This window comes from Stegodyphus dumicola, chromosome 6 (assembly GCF_044657685.1).
Source record: "Stegodyphus dumicola isolate Sdum_Otavi_A_Nest chromosome 6, ASM4465768v1".
Taxonomy (NCBI): domain Eukaryota; kingdom Metazoa; phylum Arthropoda; class Arachnida; order Araneae; family Eresidae; genus Stegodyphus; species Stegodyphus dumicola.
In genome coordinates, this window is record NC_140773.1 from 20,616,157 (window position 1) to 20,641,957 (window position 25,801).

Genomic DNA, 25,801 nt, shown 5'->3' on the forward strand with positions numbered 1-25,801 from the left:
ATAAGAACAGATAATAAGAACACTTAATAAGAACAGATAGTAATAAAGCAGTGCAACACCACTATAGTATAAAAATGAAGCAAATAAATGCTCTTTTAGGTACACCAAGTATAAATAATTTTGCTTAGTGACTGTAGTGACTCCTTGTGTGACTATTGACATAAGTTTGACATAAAACTGAGCCTCTTTGTGTTTCAAATTCCGAGGTCAAAACTTATTCTCAAAAGACATGGCTTTGAAAATAAATAAAGAAAAACATATTTATCCAAGAATAATATTCAACTGCTTTTCGTTCAGCTATACTGAGTTAATAAGGTAATTTATTTTGAATTTTAATCTAAAACTCAATTAATCCTGCAATGGAAAGTTTCTTAATAAATCAATTATAAAATAGTCTAAAAACATGGAGATGTGCGAAATTAAATGTGCATTTATATATAAACTGTGATAAATTTTTCTTTAATGTTAATTAGACTAGGTACTTCATATTGATGAAAGATTCCTCATTCTTGAATATACACATTTGGTAAACTAGCTCGTGTTAATCCGTTCCATAATTTTTGAATTATACTTGCAAATTTATGGTAATGGTTTTACATCGACATGTCTAATGCAATCAACTAACTGAGTGAATTTTAAACAATAAACTAATTCGACGTAAACTAATATAAAATTTGGTTTCAAGATTGATTGGTTGTGCGAGAATTTGTTTATATGCGTGGATTTTTTTTTTTTTTTTTTTTTTTTTTTTTAAAGCGTTCAATTGCGCGAAATTGCCCGGATACGTAAGTTTATTGCTTGCGTAGACAGGGATTAGGTGTTACGGAAAGGACTAGAATTAAGATACAGAAAGCTTTTTTAGATAAGATAAAAATGCATTTTCCGAAACATGCCAGAGTATATAAATAGATATTATAATTATTCGGCATTTAACTCTTATCTGCTATCAGCCAAGCCACTGTTTTGAAGCCAATTAATAAACAAATTTTTCCATTAATCTATAACAGCATAAAGTGTTTTTCTCACCTTCTTGGCATGCCTTCGTGGTGTGGTGGTCTGCACGCTGGGCGCGATCCTGTGCTTCTTTGGGATAGAACTTTCTCATATGTATCTGAAGTCCTTTCACCTTAGAAGTTCACGATGGGTTGTCCTTCAGATGTATTCTTAATCACAACATCATTGATGTATTCGATAGGGAGAGTATATAAGGTGTTTCTCCCACCTTCTTGGCATTAGTATTTTGGAAATTATCATTAGTATCTTGAAAATTTTAGATTTATGATTCGTGGTGGGGTGGTCTCCACGCTAGGCGCGTATTCTAGAGGTCCGTGGTTCGATTCCCGGCCAAGTGTTGCATATTTTCCATCTCTCCTGCTTCCAAAATAACTAATGTCTCTACAAGTGGCGTCCGAACTAAAAGGGTCGTGGATGATGACTCCCCGAACCAGGATTTGGTGATAGGGTCCCCTAGAAACCCAAGTCGCCCTTTAAAAGCGGGTTATATAAGGTGTTTCTCCCCCCTTGTTGGCATGTTTTCGTGGTGTGGTGGTCTCTACGCTAGGCCCGTGGTTCGATCCCCGGCGAAGTGTTGCATATTTTTCATCTCTCCTGCTTCCAAAATACCTAATGTCTGTACAAGTGGCGTCCAAACTAAAAGGGTGGTGGATGATGACTCTCCCCACCCAGGGTTTGGTGATTGGGTCCAATAGAAACCCCAGTTGCCCTTTAAAAGGGGGTTATATAAAGTGTTTCTCCCACCTTGTTGGCATGCCTTCGGGGTGTGGTGGTCTCCACGCTGGGCGCGTATTCCAGACGTCTGTGATTCGATTCACGCGATGTGTTGCATATTTTTCATCTTTCCTGCTTCCAAAATACCTAATGTCTCTACAAGTGGCGTCCGAACTAAAAAGGTGGTGGATGATGACTCTCCCCACCCAGAATTTGGTGATTGGGTCCCCTAGAAACCCCAGTCACTCTTTAAAAGGGGAGTATATAAGGTGTTTCTCCCACCTACTTGGCATGCCTTTGTGGTGCGGTGGCGGTGGTCTGCACGCTAGGCGCGTATTCCAGATGTCCGTGGTTCGCTTCCCGGCGAAGTCTTGCATATTTTTCATCTTTCCTGCTTCCAAAATACCTAATGTCTCTACAGGTGGCGTCCGAACTAAAACGGTGGTGGATGATGACTCTCCCCTGCCAGGATTTGGTGATTGGTTGCCCTAGAAACCCCAGTCTCCCTTTAGAAGGGAGAGCATATAAGGTATTTTTCCCACCTTCTTGTTATGCATTCGTGGTGTGGTGGTCTGCACGCTAGGGGTGTATTCCAGAGGTTCGTTGTTCGATTCCTGAAGGCGTTGCATATTTTTCATCTTTCCTGCTTCCAAAATACTAATGTGTTTACATCAGTTAAAGTTATTTTTACACGTGCATTAATTTTTTTTAAAAATTACCCATTGTCGAATTTCATTTTGTGAAACTTAATTGTGACATTAATTAATGAATTAACGAAAATATTTATAATTCTTGGGCATAAAAAATATTAGACTCTTTTTTACAAGATTGTTTTCGAAATGTGTAATTTTAAAACACCACAGTTCCCGGGAAATTTTAATGTCAAAATATACAAATTTACTCAAAGTGTGAATGAATATTTACCATTCTGAGGCATAAATAATATTAAATTCGTTTTTCACACGATTGTTTTCGAAATGTTTAATTTTAAAACACCAGAGTTTCCAGGAAATCTTAATGTCAAAATACACATCGTCACTTAGAGAAATGTGTTTCAGTCATTTTTACTATCGTGAACTGGTGACAACGCATGGAAGTCACCAAGTTCGTCTGTCAGTAAGATCATTCAAATGAAATGGATCGAGAATAAGCATAAGCATCTGACGACTGGCGCAGTGCGAAAGAGATCTTGCAGTTCTTCATCCCTACTTCGCCTCCCTGCATGTCATCACTTCCTAGGAGGCTGCGAAGCACCATAAGGAAAACAGAGCTCTCGTGTTTTCAATGTCGCGTGGCGATGGTAGAAATTTTAGATTTATGATCAGAAGCTTCAAAATATACAACAGTAACAGAAGATTTTATTTATTAAGGCTCTAACTTGCCTCAATAAAACAAACTATGTTGAAAGAGATCATTCCAGAAGAATAACAAATCTTAAATACTTTCGAATCAAAATTTTAAAATGCTCTCGAGTTTCAGATCTTTGAAAACCTTCATATGAGATGAAGAAGATTAACAATGATATTCAATATTAAAAGATTTTAGTTAAAAATTTAAAGTCTGTGTTTCATAAGGGAAAAATAAAACTGCAATTTTTAATAATACATCTATTTTTATTAAGAAATATGAATAAAATTTAGGAAATGAATCACACAGACATACACAAAAAAAATCTGAAAGCTTTCATATTTTATGTTACAGCCCAAAAGGGAGTTTTATTAACATTTCGTGGGTTACCTTTATTTATTAAATACCATGTTCTTCCCCCTTAAACCATAAAATTCAGTTCAACAGCAATATCGTAAAATAATTTTAAAATGAGCATATCTTTAGAATTTCCGATAGTATTGCGCGCTGGATATAAATATTTTTTTTTTCCCCCGTAAAGCGTTGCCATTGCTCGCTTTGAAATCGTTGAGTGTCTTAATCAAAAACTCATAAATGCTTTACAAAATAGGAAATAGATAACAAAACAAATTCCAAATTTAGGCTTTTGGATGCCCATATTCGGGTGGAGACGTACGTTATTCAAAATTGGATGTCTCTAGGTACCGTTGTTTTCTCACAATGCGAGAAACATACATACATTTATGCAGATTCTTCATTATTTGACTTCTTTAAATATAATACAGGGCATAATGGGTGGCAACAATTTAAAAAGTGATTCGCCGTTTATAGTGAATCAACGCAGAATGCCAAAATGAAAATACCCCTTCTTAGCTAACGCTCTTTGGGCTAATAATACCTCTATGTTTAACAAAATGTAAATAAAATTTAGTAACTGAAATACGAAATTAAAATATGAAGTTGATTTCTTTAATGTCATTTGACAAAAGATATTGAATAACCGAATAGCCTACATTTTCCCAGAATCCTTTTAAATTAAAGGAAATGTAGATCAGATAGAATTATTTCAATAGTTAACATAAATAAATACTAATAAACATGGAACAATTTTCTGAAACGGAACTAGGTTTTCTGAAGAAAATTAACAAAGGAATTTGTTTACTTTCTAGGGATTTATATTTATTTTAAATAATTAAGTTAATTTAATTTCACGTTCTTTCCTATAAGCCTTTATTCCTTAATTGTCAATGCCAGAAGATTTAAATTTGGTAGCGCGCGTGAAGGAATACAAAATCTACCTTGTGGAGAAAGAGTTTAAAGACCAAGTTTTAGAAGGAAGTTATTGCCGTTTCGTCTGTAACGTGAGCTTCTACCATCGCAGTTATTTCTGGTTTACTACGCATAACAGTATTGTTACGAAAAGTACAGGCGTGGTAAGATAGCTTCCCCGCAAAGCAGTTTTATGGTTGCCATAAAATGGCAAGGGAAGGCAGGGTTGCCACATTTGGCGAGAAATCGTCCACTTGGCAACAACATTGGAGATATCCCATGGACGGATGGAGAACCTTCTGGAACGAGTTCTTACCGGTTTAGCCCAGAATGTTCTCGAACACAAGCCGAAAGCTATATAAACCCTGCTGCTCCGCAGTGTGCGTCTCTCATCGAGTGATTGTGTCTCGTCTAGCGAGTCAATCCCTGCGGAGGCGATCGCGTTGACAGCCGGCCAGCGAGTGCCGAGTGGATCGTCGTGTGCACCAAAAGTGTCTCGTATACTATTGCGGTCAGTGCATCGTCAAGAGAGCGTGTTGAGCTCCGGAAACGACTGAACCGAATGTCAGGAGCTGTGCTCTGTATGTCGTCGGGTGCATCGCGAGTTGTAGCCTGGAGTTCCGAGAACGACCAAGCAGAGTCGGGTGCTTTGCAGGAAGCTGTCTCCACCGTAATAGCCTGATAACCTGAAGGCTGTGTTGCTGATCGTGTCAGTGTGTTTATAGTAGATCTTCGACGACTGTAAAACGTGTTTTGGAGCTGTCCTGACAATACTGGCAAATAAAGTGTGTTTCGATACTTCATAAAGTGTCGTCGTTATTCACTCCAAATCTACACGAACCCCGTATGAACGTGAAGGAAGAAAAGAACGCAACAACTGGTGTCAGAAGAATAGGGAAAATGTACCAGTATTTACTTTATTGCCACTAGTTTCGACGCGGTTTTTAGTAACAGGAGTTTTCTGAACCCTGCAGCTTTACTACTTGTGAATATCTTCGAATTTTTAGTTTAGTTCTCTTATTTCAGTTACCGCCCAAGGGAAGCGTAGTGTGTTAGCGTCAAGCTGACGTATTGTAATTTCTAAAGAGTTTAACTCGCTGCTAAGGATTTCCTAGCACTCTCTAACAAATTAAGTTGAACCTTACTTCTTCTAACACATTTGCATTCAAAGAGATTCTAAAAACTCATTCTGGTAGGAAGTTGTAAGTGGAAACAAGAATTGATAGGAAAGGTCTTCCAAATTAAAATAACTTATAAAATTAAAATACACCTTACAACTAATCTTTCCAAAGTGTGTAGTTAAAAGGTTTAATAGATTTTGGATTCAGGATCTGAAAGATTTAATTGCCGAAAAACGCATAAGGATTCAAATTTTCAAATCTTCATGGTTCAGGATTTGTGGATTTCGAGGATTCGAATGTCCCATCATCAGTACGTGTCTGGCATAAATTCAAGCAATACGAGACATCAGCTCTTAGTAAAAACATTGCCCGTAAAAATATTTATCTTTTCTTAATACCTGAAAGAGATAATTATATGTTCTAGAGTGTTATTATCTTCATTTAGATCAATCGTATCACATTCTCCTTTCAAAATAAGTGTGACTCACATAAAGGTTGTTGCCAAAAGACATAAATCTAACAATACTCTTCCGTTTACTTTTCATCCATAACACAATACACTATATATGAGTACAAATTAAAGTAAACCCTTCAAAAATAATATATAGCTCTTCGCAAAGTTTTTTGTTTATTTCTGATGGTATTATGAAGTGACTTCAACCAACTAATTGCAGGTATATGAATCACCGAACTGTTGCCATGACAGGCAGTCATTTCAAGATGGTTGTTCATCCTTTCCGCTATTTTGAAAATCATAACAAAGTTCGTAATAACTGACTCATATCAAATTTCTATGTAAGGAGAAAGAGTCACCAAATTATGTCCTTTAAGTCGAGCCCAGATGGATTGCTTTTTAAAACCGCTCCGACGAAGCACATCGATTGTAACCTTACTCTTTGGATGGCTGCTCATGAAAAGAAGCGAAATCCATCGTTGAAACAGCAACTCCTACTACTCCTACAACTGACGACATGCGGAAAATGAAGGTCAGGAGCAGTGATTTGAAAAGATGAAAAATGGTTTTTTCGCCCTCTCAAGAACAGCCGTCTCTACCGTCTGCAGTTACTGATATAACGTTTAGGGCATATATATCACTAAATATCGGGAACATACAGAAAGCCATTGAAGTTTAATGATTATTTTATGTGTATTGACTTCAAACTTAAAAATCTTAAAAAATGTTAATTTAAGAGTATTGCGTTAAAGGTCATAAAAAAGTCATTGCTCCCTTTTGAAATGTGTTGATCGGAATGCCAGTCATTTTACGTATTACGCGAATCAAGAGACATTTGCCTTCTTTATATGTTACATATATACAGAAAGAAAAATGGTCATGAAGATATAAATGCCAAAGTAAATATCAAAGCTGAATTAAGCAGAAGATAATACTTATATGTTAATGAATGCTGTGATATATACTTCACGAGGTAAGTTCTGGGTATATTTAACATATAGAATACGTAGGCGGTATAAGACAAACATTTTATTATAACACGAACAAAATTTATAGATATAATTTGCATAAGAGTTAATAATATAAAATTGCTGCTGGCTTACAGATAACGTAACGTATCTTTATCGTGAAATTCTTTTTTTCTTGTAGTCTTGACTCTGTGTCACGTGGGGCAGACGCGCAAACGTGCGTCTTTCGTCTAAAACGCGCATGTGGGGTGTTCATCAAATCACGGAAAACGCATTGAAAGCAATTTTAGGTACGTTAAAAGCGTGTAATAAATTTTATAAAATATTTTTCCCCTCCTTTCCGCATGCCTTCGTAGTGTAACTGAAAGTCCACTATACGTGTCTTCGAGAAGTCCGGAGCTTGAATCCCGAAGAGAGCATGACATATTTTTCGAGTTCCTGCATCGATATAACGTAATTAGTGGCGTCCGAACTAAAAAGGTAGTGGACGATAATTCGTCACTACCAGGATTAAGCGACTGAGTTCCCCTCATCCCCGGTATCCCTTTAAAAGGGAGAATACGTAAGTACCAGAGGTGGGCGCAGCCCGACCCACAGGCCACGTCCAAAAGTGTTTTCTCCCTCCTTTTCGCATGCCTTTGTGGTGTAACTGGAAGCACACTCGACGCGTACTTGGGAGGTCCGGGGTTTGAGTCTCGGCGACGGCAATGCACATTTTTCAAGTTCCTGCATCCATATAACCCAATGACTCTACAGATTTCATAATAATCAAGGTGGATTCTGATGAGTTCATACTGAGGAGTCTAGTTACATGAAGCTTAGATTTATTTGTAAGGTCATTTTAGTTAATACGTTATTTTTATGTTAATTCTTCGCTTTAACTTCTATCATTCCGTCAGCCTTCGCCAGAAGGCAAATTGTGTTGACTTTAAATAGCGAACGAATTTCCAGTTTAGGATGTGGCATCGTTGCAAAAAATTATTTATTTCCTAAATTATCCAACCCCTGCGACCGATCAGAATTACTGAGGGATTTGTGACTTGTTAGTGGATAGATCTAAAAACCACGGTAGCTGGAGCTAAGAAGTATCTGAAATTACTGTTATAATATATGCATGTAAATATAGGTATCTATTTGACCTCGCTAGGAGTGAGACGGCTAAGATTTGCTACGTTCTTGAAGTTTTAGAGTTGAGTATAAAGACAAAAATTCGTTGGAAGCTTCATTGTTCACATCTTGGCAAATGGGTTAGCTGCATGAATGGCTTTCTTTCGGAGGTTCCTCCATGTGTAATGTAAATACCAGGCAGTATTTTTCTAGAAAGTCCTGAACGAAAATGTCCCTCCCACAAGACCCTTTCCATACACAGTAATTTAATACACAATTAACTAATTTATTGAAATTGTGTTAATTAACGGTTAACTCTTCCTACTTTCAGTGTTGGACTGGTTACAGCCGAAAACATCGCGGCAAAAACATCGCAGACGAAAATGTCGCGGAGAAAACAACGCAAGGCGAAAACGTCGTGCTACAAAACATCGTGGGAGAAAACATCGCAGTTCTGAAACATCGTGGTACAAAACATCGTCGTCGAAAATAAAGCGGTTCAAAAACATCGCAGTTTAAAAACATCGTCGTCGAAAATATCGTGGTAAAAAATTAAGTATCTACAAATCATCGCATGACGATAACATCGCAGACATGCTTTTTTCAGGCATGCTTTAATAACTGTAAATGGATATTCCCATAATGATTTGTGAGCGCAAGATGGAAAGAAGGATAATTTTTACTTGCATATTTTTTATTAATTAATAAATTTTTGCTGAGAAAATAAAAAGGAAACTTAAGCATAAAAAATTAATGCAACTTATAGCACTTAATAGAATTTTAAACCGACATAGTTAACTAACAAAGGCCATTAATAAATCATTTTTATAAAGTTTTTACTGGTAATATTTCATGAAAAGTATAATCTATAAGTTACATTTAATTTTCTATGCTTAAGTTTCCTTCTTACGTTTTCAGCAAAAATTTATTAGTTAATAAAATATGTGAAAGTAAAATTGATCCTTCTTTACACCTTGCGCTCACAAATCATTATGGGAATATCCATTTACAATTATTAAAACCTGAAAAAAGCATGTCTGCGATGTTATCGTCATGCGATGATTTGTAGATACTTTATTTTTTACCACGATATTTTCGACGACGATGTTTTTAAACGGCGATGTTTATGAACCGCTTTATTTTCTACGACCATGTTTTGTACCACGATGTTTTAGAACTGCGATGTTTTCTCCCACGATGTTTTGTAGCACGACGTTTTCACCTTGCGTTGTTTTCTCCGCGACGTTTTCGTCCGCGATGTTTTTGCCGCGATGTTATCGGCGGACACCGTTGGACTAGGTGGACCTTTAACAGTTTATTCCAAATTATATTTTTTTTATTTCAGGTTACTTTATTTAGCCACAGCTTTATCAGCGAGAACCACAGATTTTCTTCAACGGCAATTTAATACGTAAATTTAAAAATGCTTGTAAATATTTTGCGAGAAAAATGTTGAAAAAAAGTAAGAATTCTCGAATGAACATTCTATTATTACAAATGCCTGCATTTTATTCGGTATTTAATCAATCTTTTCCACAATTCACACTTTTATTTCATGGATAATAAAATAAGCAACCATGTTTCACATTGTGAGATTCTCTTAATTGCATTTATTTAGTATCACTGGTAACTCGAAGATAATGAAATGAAACTTTTTCAACCGTCAGAAGGACGATTATTATTTTCAGTCTTGACATTCAAAACTTCTGTAATAAAACGTCGTCGCTAAATGTTGCTCAGGAAGAAATCTGAGCGAAGTGTCCCGAAATAGCTAGTTAGTAATTAACGAAAAGAAAAGCCGTCCGACTCTCATTTCCAGCCAAAACACAAAACCGAATTTCCTTTCATTTCCTGGATCTTTTGTCCCTTTTGCACAAAGGGCTCACAATGCCACTCACCCGATTTGTCTTCACACCCCCACCACCACCACAGCCTCCTCCTTTTCTGCATCTCGCCCGACAGGCGCAAATAAAAGAACTTTTGAATTATTAATTAATTTCGTTTTAAAGAGTAATCTTGCTCTCTTGATTGTTGGTAGGGACATTCTGGAAGGCTTTTCTACAACGCGCGCGTGCGTCTCTTTCTCCGAGTTAAAATGCAAGCAACAAAACACAGGGGAACACATTTCTCGACGACTTAACATTTATTCCCTTTTTGATTGAACGCTGCTTTGGACAAATGAAATGACATTAAAGAGAATCGTCGTTTCGCACAATACTCACCGGTGTTCCCTTTTCACACGGGAGGATTCCTTGTATAAATTACTGCATACGCTTTGCATAAATTACTGCTTTCTTTGAGCGGATTACTACACAAAAAGGTGCGTTGAGCCCTTAGTTAAGTTAAGGACATTACGGAAGAAATTTTATAAGCATCTTCTTTGCGATGGTTTCATTGCAAACAGTTGAGCCCTTAGTTAAGTTAAGAACATTACGGAAGAAATTTTATAAGCATCTTCTTTGCGATGGTTTCATTGCAAACAAATGCAACAAATGCAATACTCCAATAACTAAACAAATTGCAAAATTAAAACAATGTCTTTCTCTTGAATCATCCGACTGTCTTACCTTACTGAAGTGGCACTTTACTTGTGGGATACTGTATCTGCATTTATGTTTATATCGTAATAACAGAAATAAATGCAAATTAGGAATATAGAATTTTGAAGGGGAAGGATTCATGTTTCAGCAGCTTTTTTAATTAATTAAGCATTCTCTCTGATTTTACCCACAACTGATTATTACATTGGTTGGAACATCATAAACGCCTCGTATGTTATGTAGAAGACTGCACGTTAATGACGTTGGTAATCTTGGACGCTTATGGATTGCCTGTGTGCAAGAGACGTAAAAATGCTTGTCAAAATTCTCAAACTTACAGTCGCAATTGAGCGTGAACACTGGATCAATCATTTTGATTTACGGTCGAATCTCGATTATCAGAGGTAACTGGGACTGTAATTATCTCGGATAATTGAAAACTAGGTGATAAGAGAATATGTTTTAAATCCTGCTAAATTTTTGGCTAAAATTTTCTGAATCGTTTTATTAGAAACTTTAAAAATAAGTGCCTAAATTTAAACACGTTAATAATCGTTTTTAATAACAGATAAAATTTATTTTCTCCAGTTAAGCAAATAATACATCCAAGATACAAGGGTTGGACAAAAATATGGAAACACCTTTAAAAAAACATGTTTCTTTGCTTAATATGGTGTAGGAAACCCGTTGGCATCCAAAACAGCTTGCAGTCTTCTCGGAATGGATAAATACGGTTCCTGTATGTTTGCCAAGGGAATATTATACCATTCTTTCTGCAAAACGGTGGCAAGTTCAGATAACGATGTTGGCGGTGGATAACGAGAACGCACTTTCCGTTCCAATGTAGACCACAAATGTTCGATAATATTCAGGTCTGGTGACTGTGGTGGCCAGGGGAGATGGGACAACTCATCCTCGTGCTCAGAAAACCAGTCCTGTACAATGTGAGCTGTGTGAACAGGGGCTTTGTCGTCTTGGAAGACACCATCACCATCGGGGAAACAAAGTTTGTACCATGGGATGAACTCGATCGGCCAAAATATTCACATAAGTCTTGGCAGTCATGTGCCCTGACACAGTTATCATGGGGCTAGCAGAGAACCACGATATGGCTGCCCAAACCATAACAGAACCCCCGCCATGTTTCACTCTTGGCAACAAGCAGTCTGTATTATAGGCTTGAGATGGCGTTCTCCAGACGTAAACTCGGCCAGAAGTGGGAAACAATGTGAAAGAAGACTCGTCAGACCATATTACTCGCTTCCACTGCTCTATAGTCCAGGCTTTATGACTTAAACACCACCTTTTCTTGTTACTGGCATTAGCATCACTGATGAGTGGCTTCTCAATTGCAGCACGGCCAGCAATTCCCTGTTTATGAAGCTCCCTTCTAATTGTTTTGGTACTCACAGGGTTCGGTAACACAACATTCATTTCAACAGTAACTTTTGCAGCTGTGGTCTTCTTATTTTTCGTCACAATTGCCCTTAATGATCGTCTGTCACGATCACTCAGGACACACTTTCGTCCGCGCTGTGATTTAGCAGATGATGTTTTTCCGCTTTTCAAATATGCGGAATAAATCTTCGATACACTACCTCTTGAAACACTAAACACCTCGGCTACCTTGCTTACGGAAGTACCTAGCATACATGATCCAACAATTTGCCCACGTTCGAAGTCTGTTAACTCTGACATAATGCAATGACAACCTCACATAACAGTACTCCGACAACAACTGAACTGTTTAGCACATTTACGAAGTTGTATAGGTGGCGTCAGAGTAGTCAAAAACGCCAGCGCCACCTACATATTTCATTAAAATCAATCTTTCTTTTCAAACATGCATTTCACAAGGTGTTTCCATATTTTTGTCCATCCACTGTATCATCTCTTAACAAAAATATTCGTTAAAGAACTATGTAAGGTATTTTCTCCCTCCAAACGTGTGCCTTCGCAATGTAACTGTAGTGTAAAGATTATGTAATTGTATATATGGACAATTAAAAACGTTTAATCATCCTTGCTACTTTCGGCACACTATATGCATCTCAACATACAACTGGTGAGAGATATAGTGATATGCTGTTCCCAAACTTTTACAGTTAAAGAAGAGCAAGTTGCGTTGCCTTTCGGGATGTTTTGAATTCTACTAAACGTTGTTAATATGCATCAAAGAACAATTCTATATTTCGTTGCAATGTATAAAATAAAAACCATTCCTTAAAAGAATATAAGCAATTTTATCTATCTCTTCTCGAAAAATTAATTGCTGAATTCCTCTATGGCAACACGCCAATGTCTTTACATATATCATTTCTATGAGAATCTTTTAGGTCTTTGAGAATATATCTAGTGATTGGGCTATAGGTTACGCAATCGACAAATGTATCATTAAAATCTGAAGCTTAAAAAGTACAAGATAAAAAAGGAAGCACATTTCTAATTATTATGGTGTACTTTTAAGACATTGGCAGTTTTTCTGTTGTCAAGCTATATCTTTTATAAAACGTTAAATTTAAAATTTATCTTCACTAATCAGTAATAAAAAGAGGACTCAATTAGATATTTCTATATTTCGCAACGTTTGTGAGAAAAAGTAGGAAAAAAGTAGATATTTTCAAATACTTCTAATTAGACTACTGTATTGCACAATAAAAATAGCGAATAGAAGCAGACTCAATAAAGGGGGAGAAAGAAGGAAACATTTTAATGAATATATTTCTGCCAAGCTTTGCATATATTCAGTTTATCTATGTTTACCATTTCGTAAGAAAATTGAAATTTAACTTCATTTTAAATTGAAAAGAACCTTTAATGATTCGAAAATGTGAAATACCGTTTGCTTTTAAGATGAAAATATAAGCTACAGAAGAAAACATTTATCAATTTAGTAATGTATGTCCAACAGGCGCTGCTTTATAAGTTTTATTGTATACGTTTTGCAAATTAATATATTCTATCCCGCTTTTAAATTCACTGGAAGTATTCTATGTTAGATTGAAAGTTCATTATAATGCCTGGAATGCAGTTTTCTAAACTACCCATTTTTCATAAAGTTAATCACAGAATCATGAATTAAAGAATGGTGTGGTGTATTTAACTATGGCAAAGCCCACTAGGGCTATCTGCCTAAGGGGAGGGATGCCTTCGTGGAGGACTTTCTAAGGGAAACTGGCTCGTATACACGTTACACATGGGGAAAACCACGAAAACGCCCATGCAGCCAGCCCGTTCGCGGGATTCGAACCTCGGACCGAACTACCAGTGTTCAGCGACTTAACCGCTCGGCCGCTGGTGGGGTGAATTAAAGAATGATGGTAGTATAATTTCAGTGAGTAATTTTCTAAATAGTAGATGAAATATCTTTTCATAATAATAATAGATTACTAATTGTTATTTAGAATAATTATCTTCATAACTTTCGAATCAATAACCATAGAGCTCAAATCAAAAAATTCAACGCACAAAAAAATAACATTAAAATAAGTACACCATCACAACTTAATACAGCAGAATTAGAACACTTTAAACACCATGACTTCAACTCTATTCAACTTCAGATACTAGATATAATACCCAATCACAAAACACGAATTTTTCAGGAATCTCTCTATATACTAAAACAACGTTCACTTTATCCATATGGACTTAACACTTATATACATAGTCATAGAGATACTTCTAAGAAGTCTATTTTCAGCCAATTTAAACTCTACAGCATCAAAACGCAGAGAGGAAAAAGAGGAAGCAAAATAAAAAATAATGCGAGATTTTTATCCACTTTGGATACACTTGCATTGAAAAAACAATTGAAATGTTTTTTTGACTCAGACTGTTTTCCCAAGAAACTTCTCAACTGGTTACACTCCTGTACTAATAAATTCCTTATCAAACTAAAAAAATTCATTCAAGAAAGCTACGACGACATACAAATCATTAAAGACATGATTCTTGATTTTAGTCTTTTCAGACTCTCTAATAGTCTCACTCAACGCAAAATTTATTTTAAAGTCAATTTTCTGCATCCGCAGTTTGACAATATTCATTTCTCAAGAATCATCAGAGATTGTAAAGATTACTTCCCCGCAGTTGACACTATACCAATGATTGCATTTAAATATCAAAGGACCTTAAGCAACTTGCTTACTAACCACCATGAAATAGATGAAACTGCAGAATGACATTGTAAGACACCAATTTACAGCAATTACGTAGATTCTAATCACCAGCACATAATTACTGGCAACCTGAATATCATACAAAACCATCAACTAAAAACACTAATGAGTTATGGTACAAAATTTAGACCAGTCAGAAACATGACTACAAATTACTGTTACAAGACTTTCGAAAACAACATCAACGAATTTATAGTTAAAGCAAGCTATCAACTGAATTTTCCCATAGATACCTTCTTAAAATGGAAAGCTAAAATTCTTCAACGCATATCCACAGAAATCAGTCACCTCAAATTTAAAAGTACACTGAACTGGTCGCAACTTACATCTGATATTAGTAAATTAAAACAGCTTTTTACTATTACAAAAATAGATAAAGCAACTAATAACTTTAGCATTATATGAAAACAATTCTACACTGAGATTATTCATAAAGAACTTCTCAACGTAACTACTTATCAATCAGCCAACCTTACAGAAACATCTATAATAAACAGGATTAAAACTTTTCATAAGAAACTCAATATTACTTTCAATGCAAACTACAACAGATTTACTAATCTTTATGCGATTCCCAAATTCCATAAAACACCATTAAAATTTAGATTTATAGCTAATGGAACTAATAATTACAAGAAAAATATAGACTATTATTTTTCAATTCAACTTAATAAAATCTGTAAATTTATTTTCAATGATTGTAACACTAATCATAACTATTGCTGGATCATTCATAATAACACTCCTGTCATTAATACCATTCATACCATTAACATCCAAAACATTAACTGCTATGATTTTGAAAACTTATATACCTCACTTCCTCTAGAAGAAATCTATACCAGTCTACTTGATCTACCAAAACTTTTCCCTAATATACTCAATATCATGACTCTTGACAAATGGAAAACCTACCTAAAATGCACACTTTTTCATAACTACATCAAGTTTCAAAATCAACTTTTTAAACAAGTCAGAGGATTGCCAATGGGCTTACATTCCAGCACCTCGATCTGTAATATCTTTTTATTTGTCAAAGAATTTAACTTCCATAAAAATCTACAACCACAAGAGTTAAATTACTACAAACACACCTACAGATTTATTGATGACCTTATTACAATTAATAATTTTGGTAAAATTGAAAACTCCGACATTTATCCGAATTGTCTTAAACTTAATAAAACTAATAATTCACAAAATAGCATAGACTTTCTAGATCTTCAAATCATTAACTACAAAAAAATTTTACTTTTTGACAAAACAAGAAACTTCAATTTCAATACTAACAAATTAATAAATTGGAACTCCAACATATCCAAAAAAGTAATTAACAATACTATAATTAATCAAATACAACGAATTAAAACTATATGCACAGATACAATAGATTTACAACGCGAAATTTTGATCCTTATCAAAATTCTCAAAAATAATCTAATTCCCTTTCAATTTATCAACCATTGCCTTAAAAGAGCAGGCGTTAAATACTCACTCTAAATCATTTAACTGATAGGGATATGATAATTTATTCCTAAACCTGAGAAGGCGGTATAAGTTGGATGACTGTCAGTTGAAAGATTTGTATATAGTGTAATTACTCAATTGTATATATTGTAAAAAGCTAATTGTCTTCAGACATATACTGTTACTAAAAAAATGGGCCTATTTCCTGCCTTTAGACTGTCTACTAGCTCTTGGATAGCGAAAATGCCTTTTTCCTTTCTTAAATTCTTAATCATTGCGACACGACAATTAGCCAGAAATTAATTAATTTCCATTCACTAGTATTTTTAAAAAAATCTTAACAGACGGTCTCTCTCAGATAAGAACTCCACAAAATACATCCCTCAAGAATTCCAAGTCCCACCCACTACCATAAATTTCTTCACCCAAGTCTTGCCGACTGATATAATTCAAAGCCCCTACTGCCGCTAAGAATTTTCGGACACCCTACACTTCTGAGTCAGACACGAAGAGAACACACTGCCAACTCCCCCACTAGAAAGAATGTAAGTTACTTAATACCTTTCTGGCCTTTATATCTTCATGTACATTCACTGATCTTATTTATATTATTTTCTATTTTATTTTTATATTATTTTTATATTATTTTTATGTTCTCTTTGATTTGTTTTTGCAAAGTTTGCATTATTTATCTTTTTTATAATCTTCTATGTTTATTTCAACTTTACTTTGATTTCGATTTCATAATGACAATTTCCAATGTTTAATTTCTACAAATAATATAGTACTCAAATACATAAAGATGATAGTGTCGGGGACGATTACTCGAGTTTTACAAGATTTCTCTACAGTAATTGATTTTTACTCCAAATTGAATTGACTAAAATGCTTCATGAGAATCAGTTCTTTGAGTAACAACTATTCGCGGAAATATTTGGCCTGACTAGAATTGCCGGTTTGGCTTTAATTTATAACTCGAGTAAAGACGAAACACTTTCATATTTACGTATTTCTATCAATTATTGATCATTGAACGGGAGTTGGTTTGTTCCCCTTGAAAAGTCAACTAATTTCCGATCAATGACAATAATTACATGTTTTAATTTTTACTTTTGCAATTGTAATATTATTCTTCGTGATGATTTAACTCCAGTCCCCGTTAAAACATTATTAACATTTTGCTTTCAAATTACTTCAAAACATCTTTCAAAATATAACTTACCAGTATGGATGCACACTTTTAAAATAATTCTACTTTAATTAAACTTAGGAGATAATATAATCAATTAATCAATACGGTTTAGGAAATAAATTATTATTAACTAACTTTGCAGCAATTGCGCAAGTAATAATAACTTGTATTCGCACTAAATGGATTTAAGTTCATACAACATTTGTATATATATATATATATATATATATATATATATGTATATATATATATAGTATATATATATATATATATCAAAGGGAAGATCTACTGTTTTGATACTATATGACTTTAGTAATATCATGATAATGTTTGTGATAAATTATCTATGCTATTGATGCTAAAAATAGCTATAGAATTGTATTTTCGAAGTTTTTTAAGGCTACCCTACCTAGAAATTATCACCCATGTAACGTGACAGATATTTTCTTTTCGAGGGACGTTTAACTTACCTTCGACGTTTAAAGGCGTTTAATTTACCTTCGACGCGGCCTCAAACTGCTAGTTTTCCGAGCGTTGCCATTCAATAAAGCTTATAATCTTTAATTAATTTTTTATGTTTAATTAGTCTGCATTTGTTTAACCTTTTGCTGGTCATCAACGAGCTCAACATTCCTGTTAAGCCTTCAGTGGGAGGAAACGAACACAGCTGACATTACAAATTTGCGACTGACAGATATCGCGCGTATTCTTGAAGCAAAAACTGCTTAGGCCGCCCAACCGGTGTTAGTGGTTAGCGTCACTGACTGCCGTGCCGAAGGGCCTAGTTTCGAATCTCGGGAAAAGGCATGGATATTTGTAAATGTATAGTGTCAAGTGCGGCATGGCGGCAACTCTAAATTTTCGCGTGGTTTGGTGGAAGGGGAGAAAGGGGGGAGCTCCTCCCTCGGGGTGCTCTCTATCAAATTTCGATGAGCTAAATCGCACTGTCACCTGAATGGTGCTCAAGGCTGTTGCCAACGGCATGCGTAATCTAGCGCTCCCTGCCAAGAGGAATTTCATGGGCTTGGGATGACTACGTCAGACAACTGAGCATAAGAAACAACAACAAGAATTGCTTACTCTCGCACTCGCCAAAGGGTTAACAAAATGAATAATTTATGAAATCGATGAAAGCTTTTTCTTTATTAACTTTATTTTATTTTTAGAATATTAATAATAATCATTGTTTTGACTTTATAGTCTTTATTTTGACGTCTGAAGGGTCTTCAACGAAGTCTTTTGAAAGGTCTTTGGCATAATTTCAGCGTACTTACGTTGCACAAACCATTACGTATTTCTGAGAAAGGAAACAGGTAATTTAACTGTAATCTCCCAGGTGGATTTTGATAATTTCATTGTTTTAATTTTAACAGCATGCTCATAGATGTATTTAAAACTCCGTTCAACTTATAATTCAAATGATTGGTAATTATGAAATTTTGACCATTATTGTAATTAGTAATAAGAAATGTCTCTAATACCACATTTTATACACGAATTAGCGCAGAATAGCTTGGTTTTATAATTTTGCTAGTGAAACCTGTTTTAATATTTAAAAAAAATGTTACATTTATCAAACATCATTTTGAAGATACTGTATCTTTTGCAGAGGAAAATGAAAAAACAAATTTATCGCACATAGAGACATTAGGTATTTTTGATGCTGGGAGACTTCAAAAATCAGCAATACCCTCGCCGGGACTCGAACCACGGATTTCTCGAATACGAGCCGAGCGTGCTGACTACTACACCACGAAGGCATGCTAAGAAGCCGGGGGAATTATCTTATATACTCCCCCTTTTAAAGAGCGACTGGGGATTAGAGGACCCAATCGCCAAATCCTGGTGGTGGAGCATCATCATCCACATTATTTTCCTGGTGATGGAGAATGACCAGGAAAATCCTGGTGATGGAGAATCATAATCATCTTTCTTAGTTCGGGTGACACTGTAGGGTCATTTAGAATATTTCCGGTGTCAGAAACTGAAGAAATGAGTAATGCTCTCGGCATGCTAAGAAGGCGGAAGAAATATATCATAAGTGTATAAGTAATGCAGTTTGATTAAGTTGTCGAATCTTTTCATATCAACTACTTAAAAGTGCGTTATGAAAAATATTAAGATTTCAGAACTAACAATATGTAAAAGGTAAATTATAAAAATACGTATTAAATTTCTTCTTACATAGCTTCGTAGCTATGCAAGAATAAATAGCATAGCGTTTGTGCCGTGGCAACTTACGGATGATACTATACGGATATATTCTTCATGTATCCGAATCTATAACAAGCAATAAGAAATAGTTTTTCAATGTGAAATGAAACTCACATTTTTCTATGTAAAAAAAGAAATTTAATCAGACAGACATCTTCCATTCTGTTCGATAATCTTTTGCTGTCTTTCTAGTAGCTTCATGATTCCATGTTCATAGATTATTTGGTCTTTATCAGCAAAACACTTAAAGCGATTTGAGGTCATCTTTATTACCGAAATTTTTGCCATTTAAGAAGTTTTGTAAACTCCAAAACAAATGATAATCTAGTGACATAAGACCGGGTCTATATGAAAAATGCGGCACCACTTCCCAAACAAGTTTCAGTAATTTCGTACATGTTGCTAATGATGTGTGAGGCGTGATACCGTAGTTGTGGAACACAAGCTTTTGCGATTTGACAATACTGTCCTTTATTGTTTGATTGCTTTCTCCAATTTGATTAGTTGTCGGAAGTAAACATCTGACTTCATCGATTCGTTCCTTGGAAGCTGCTCAAATACACAGTATCTTCGTAATCCCACCAGTCCACCAGCGGCCGAGCGGTAAAATCGCTGAACACTGACAGTTCGGTCCGAGGTTCGAAACCCGCGAACGGGCTGGTTGCATGGGCGTTTTCGTGGTTTTCCCAATGTGTAACGTGTATACGAGCCACTTTTCCTTAGAAATGTCCTCCACGAAGGCATCCCTCCCCTTAGGCAGATAGCCCTAGTGTGCTTTGCCATAATTAAATAAACCAAACCAAACGTAATCCCACCAAATTGAGAACGTGATCTTTTTGTGATGCAATTTAGCTTTCGATATGATTTGTGGTGATTCATCATGCTTGGACAATGGTCTTTTTCGATTAATGTTGTTGTAGACGATCTAACTTTCATCACCAGTGATAATTTTTTTTAAAAAAGAGTCGGTTGCATTACGTTTGAAATGCGATTCGCAAATATTGATTCGTTGTGTTAATTTCTTTTAGTTCATCCGGAACCCAAATATAGAACGTTTTAACGAGTCCAAGACATCTTATGCGGACTTCAGTTGTTGTGTGTGATGCGGCGTGGTGTATTTAATTATGGCAAAGCACACTAGGGCTATCCGCCTAAGGGGAGGGATGCCTTTTGTGGAGGACTTTCTAAGGGAAACTGGCTCGTATACACGTTACACATGGGGAAAACCACGAAAACGCCCATGCAGCCAGCCCGTTCGCGGGATTCGAACCTCGGACCGAACTACCAGTGTTCAGCAACTTTCGGCCGCTGGTGGGCTGTGTGTGATGCATTTAAACTTTCTGTAATTTCTCACGCAGTTAAATGACGATTTGGTTCGATTATTGCTTTAATTTTCTCATTGGCGACTTCAGAAGGTCGGTCAACACATTGATTCAAGTGAAAAATCTCCAGAACGATATTTCTTTAATACCAGTTTTGACACATGCATTTTCTTGAGAAATCGGCACCATAAACTTCTCATGTATCTTCTTGAGCTTCAGCTGCTGTCTTGCCTTTAGGAAAATAAAAAAGTAAATATGTAGAAAATGTTTATTCTTGCACCCTATGTTAAAACTGACCGTAAACCAACAGCCGCAAATAAAAATACAAGGAATTTGTTTATAAAGCAGCCTAAAAATGTCAGCTGTCAGTTCTTATAATAAAAAATTTGTAATATTGACAGAAAATAATAAAATGAACATGAGACTACCTATTTGCACAAACCGAAATTACTTTTTTGCCAACCAATAATTTTGCAATTTGAAGAAGAATTTTCTCTCTCGTTATTTGACATTTCGCTGCATTTTAAATTGAAAGTTCATATTCTGAGACGACCTTTCATATTCCATGCAATTTCAAACAGTAATATAAAACTGTACACTGAACTATCTTTCCTTAAAGACGAATACACCAGTCGGTATTAATTGTAGTTATTATTTTGTGCAAAACAAGCGTGTCCCCAATTCCTACAAAAAATTATTTACCATTAAAAGTATAACTAATTTAAATTCAATCAAAAGGTATACTGAATAAATAATACTTAACGAATCAAGAGACTTTTATAAATATTTTGATTTATTTACACTGCAAAATTAATGTTATTAATTAAAAATACGTTTTTACATTTGCGTCAAAAAATGGCGCTTCCTTTGACTATTCATTTAAGATTATTTTATGCAATCGTAATCATGAATTTTTCAGACGATAGCTGCATTTCTACAGGTGGAATGTGAAAGAGAATTGTAAATAAATTGCCAATTAAATTCTTCTTATCTAACATTTCACTTGAAAGCTTAGTTACTGTTTTCAGATCGCAAATTAAGTTTCTTTTAAAGATGCAAAAGGGATTCTTCTCTAACAAATGTTAAATATTTAATTTTTACTTATAAATCGTATCCAAAAAAATCAGTAATAAAAGAGTATAAAAATTATTTATTTATAAAAGTGATTTTTGAATTTGTTGATCGCCTGTCTTTTTTATTTACCTTAACTACTGAAAAAAATTCTATTTTCGATATCAGCTTAAATTATTTATTAATAAACGTTCCTCAAGTTAAAGATATAAAAAGCATTTTAAGCTTGTTCCAACTTCAACACAGCTTAACTGCATATTTTTTTTCAAGTAGCTAATAAAATGAATTATTGCTAAGAAGACTCTTTCATTTATTCTTTTGTGAAAGCCTATTTTGTTATAAGAGATGTTATAAGAGATTTAAATGTTTATTTAGAGATACAGAGAAGATAACTGGAAGATAAAGTTTTAATAATACATTAGTCTCCTTTTATAAACCAAATGTTTCTCAGAAGGAATTCCGCGGAACTCAGATGTTTTGGGAAATGGAATTAAGGGTTCCCACAAAAATTAAAAACATAAAAAATTTCAGCTCTGAAATGAAGAGGAAACATTTGTAATATATCCCTTTTATTGGGAAAAGTAATAAACAACTTTTTTGTACGAAACAATTTCATACTCCAGACTTTACGCTCAGTGTTCAGACTTTACACGTAAAATAGACAGTACTCCGCTTCTGCCTATATAGCCATTGGTAAACGGCACACAAACAGTTCTGATTAGCTATAACCTTACTGCAAAGGTTAGCTGTTCTATAAAGTCCCACCAGTTGCCGAACGGTTAAAAGCTGTTGTATACTGTTAGTTTATCCTGGTTTCAACCCAGGCGAGCACGCTAGCTGCTTGGTAAGTTTTCACGCTTTCCCCCAAGTGTATGTGAATACAAGCTTGTTTCTCTTCGAAAGCATCCGTACGTTTAAGCAGATAGTCCTCATGTACTTTGCCCTAATCAACTAACGTCCAGTTTAGTATAATTGATTAGCAGAATTGACTACTACAGCATTAGCAATGGATTCGAATCTCGAAGAAGATATAGTTGTTTATAAATGTGTAATATCTTTGGGAACGGGAATCCTTATAATGCTCTAAATTGACAGTTTGTTGAAGAAGGTGGTAAAAGAAGAGGGATAAATAAACCTTGGATATTCCCACAAAAAGGTTTCCAACAAAACTGGGATAGAATTGAACAAACTTGTATAAGGTGGCGAAGGCCTTTGTCAAAAGGCGTTGCCTTCCTTTTTACCCATGATAAATTCAAGGACATGATCTAAATTATGTTCAGATCAGGAAACTTACTATTGCAATAATTTAATAGGTTACAACTTTCCTCCATGCAGGACCAACGATTTCACAAAACCCCATAAATATATGACAGTTGTGTCAGGATAAGCACCCGCATGTAGACATTTAGCAAGTCCAGAAAATCCACGGCAGTTAATTTTTCAGGCAGAGTCCTCCTATCTTTACTTTATCTAACACAAGTTTCTGTCTATTCTAACAGCGATTCTTAACAGGAAAATAACACACTGTGAGGCTAAGGCCAGGTCAGTGGTCTTCCTTGGTGGCGCTCACTCACTCACTCACTATCAACATTTTGTTATGTTTATATTCAGTTGACATTTCGAACGATATCGCGTGATTTGGACAACTTTCATAAAAATGCATTTTTTCTTAAACCTGCCATTAATTTTTTTTGAAACAATAGACGTGTAAAATGTGCAATGCCTTCTCAGAGATTTGAATCTGGACTCTCGAATACACGCCGTGTGTGCTAATATTACACCACGAAGGCATGCAGAAAGGAGAGAGAAAACACCTTATATACTCCCTTTTAAAGAGCGACTGGGGATCAGGGGTCCTAATCGCTCAAATCCTGGTGGTGACGAACTATTTTTCACCACCTTTTTAGTTCGGGGTCATTAGGTTTTTCTCCTTTTATTTATTTATTTATTTATTTATTTATTTATAACCGCTAGTAAACTTTTCTGTTACTGCTGATGAATGATGGAAGCACAATACAGAGAGAACTAATGCTATTAAATTAGGAAACGTTAACAGACTGATTTATTTACTTCTTTCGTTGCATCATCCCCTGATGACGATGCAGCGAAAGATGCAAATTTGATATATATATATATATATATATATGATGTACCAGCTTTTGTCCGGAATAAATAGATTGGTGAAGAATCATAGACGTAGACGAAGCTCAAAAGTATCAGACGATAAGTTTAAAAACAGGATCCATTTATTACTATTCAGGAGAAATAGCAGTTACAAAAATCAGATCTCCGAAGTAAATAAAAAAGAACTACTAATAACTTTTTGTGTGAAGTTTAATGCATCATTACATTAAAGAAAAATCCCCGATATTCCTTGCGAGTCCTTTTATAGCCTCTGGAAAGGCGGAGCTTCTAAGAAATGACGTCAGCCTCGTCAGCCATTCCAGTTCGCTTTAAATGTCTCCAGAACATTCTATAACTGTACGTGTAGAAAAGGCGGGAAACACAACTTGACTACGGGGCTGTGGATTTAATTCCACGTACTTTCAAATAAGAGACCGTCGCCATTAAAATTGATAAGAACATACAGTTAGAGTTTTAAGTGTATTTTTTACTATGGAATTTTATTATTACATATATATAATTTATTTCCTAAACAATATTGATTAATTGATTATATTATCTCCTAAGTTTAATTAAGGTAGAATTATTTTAAAAGAGTGAATCCTTACTGGTAAGTTATATTTTGAAACATGTTTGGAAGTAACTTGAAAGTAAAATGTTAAAATGTTTTAACGGGGACTGGAATTAAATCATCATGAAGAACAAAATTTCAATTGTAAAAGGGAAAATTAAATTAAAAGCATGTAATGATTATCATTGATATATATATATATATATATATATATATATGTAATGTTTTCAGTTATTCCAACACATCGTGGGCGAATGGTCAGGCTATTCCAACACATCGTGGGCGAATGGTCAGGCTATTCCATTATACGTTCTGGCAGATGGTTGACGAAGCTGGGATGTTTGAAGCATGGAGAAAAATGACGACTCAGGACTTTTCACTTTTAACAGCAAACATATCTTTATTTTATTTTATAGCAGATGACTTTTTCCAAATGGAGTTAATCAAAGAACTTATTCAGTAATTGAACTATTAGATACGACTGACTTTAAACTTTAATACGTCATAACGTTCTAACAAAGAAAAGAGGAGCATAGCGGAAGCGTTAGCAAGACGAAGGCGAGAAGGCATCTGTTTAGGAGAACTTATGACGCAGCATTTATATGAAAGGTTATGTAACAGAGTAGCTTCTAGAAAAATGTAGAAAAACTTATGACGCAGTATTTATATGAGGAGGTTATGTAATAGGTGCGAATGTTCTAGAAGGTGATGGTCTAAGGGGAGATGCTGAATTGCAGAAAATTAATTAAAGGATGCTGGTTCGCAAAGAGCAAAGCCATCGTATTTTTTTTATATCTTACATATATATATATATAATAAAATTATTAAAATTAAAAGGAAAAATTGGGACTATATAATAGATATTTCTTCTCTATGAAGTTCCTAACCATATTTATATGTAAATATGTATTGAAATGACATTTAGAGTAAAAATTATGCAAAAGTAGACTTTCTTTGAGTCGAAAATTTAGCTAATATTAAATATATACATATATATATATATAAATGTTGTATGATTAAGCATTCGCATATGAGCATTTCAAGAAAAAAATATTTATTTTCAATGATTTGTACGAAACATTTCTCTGAAATACAAACAGTGTGTGTGTGTGTGATTATGGCAAA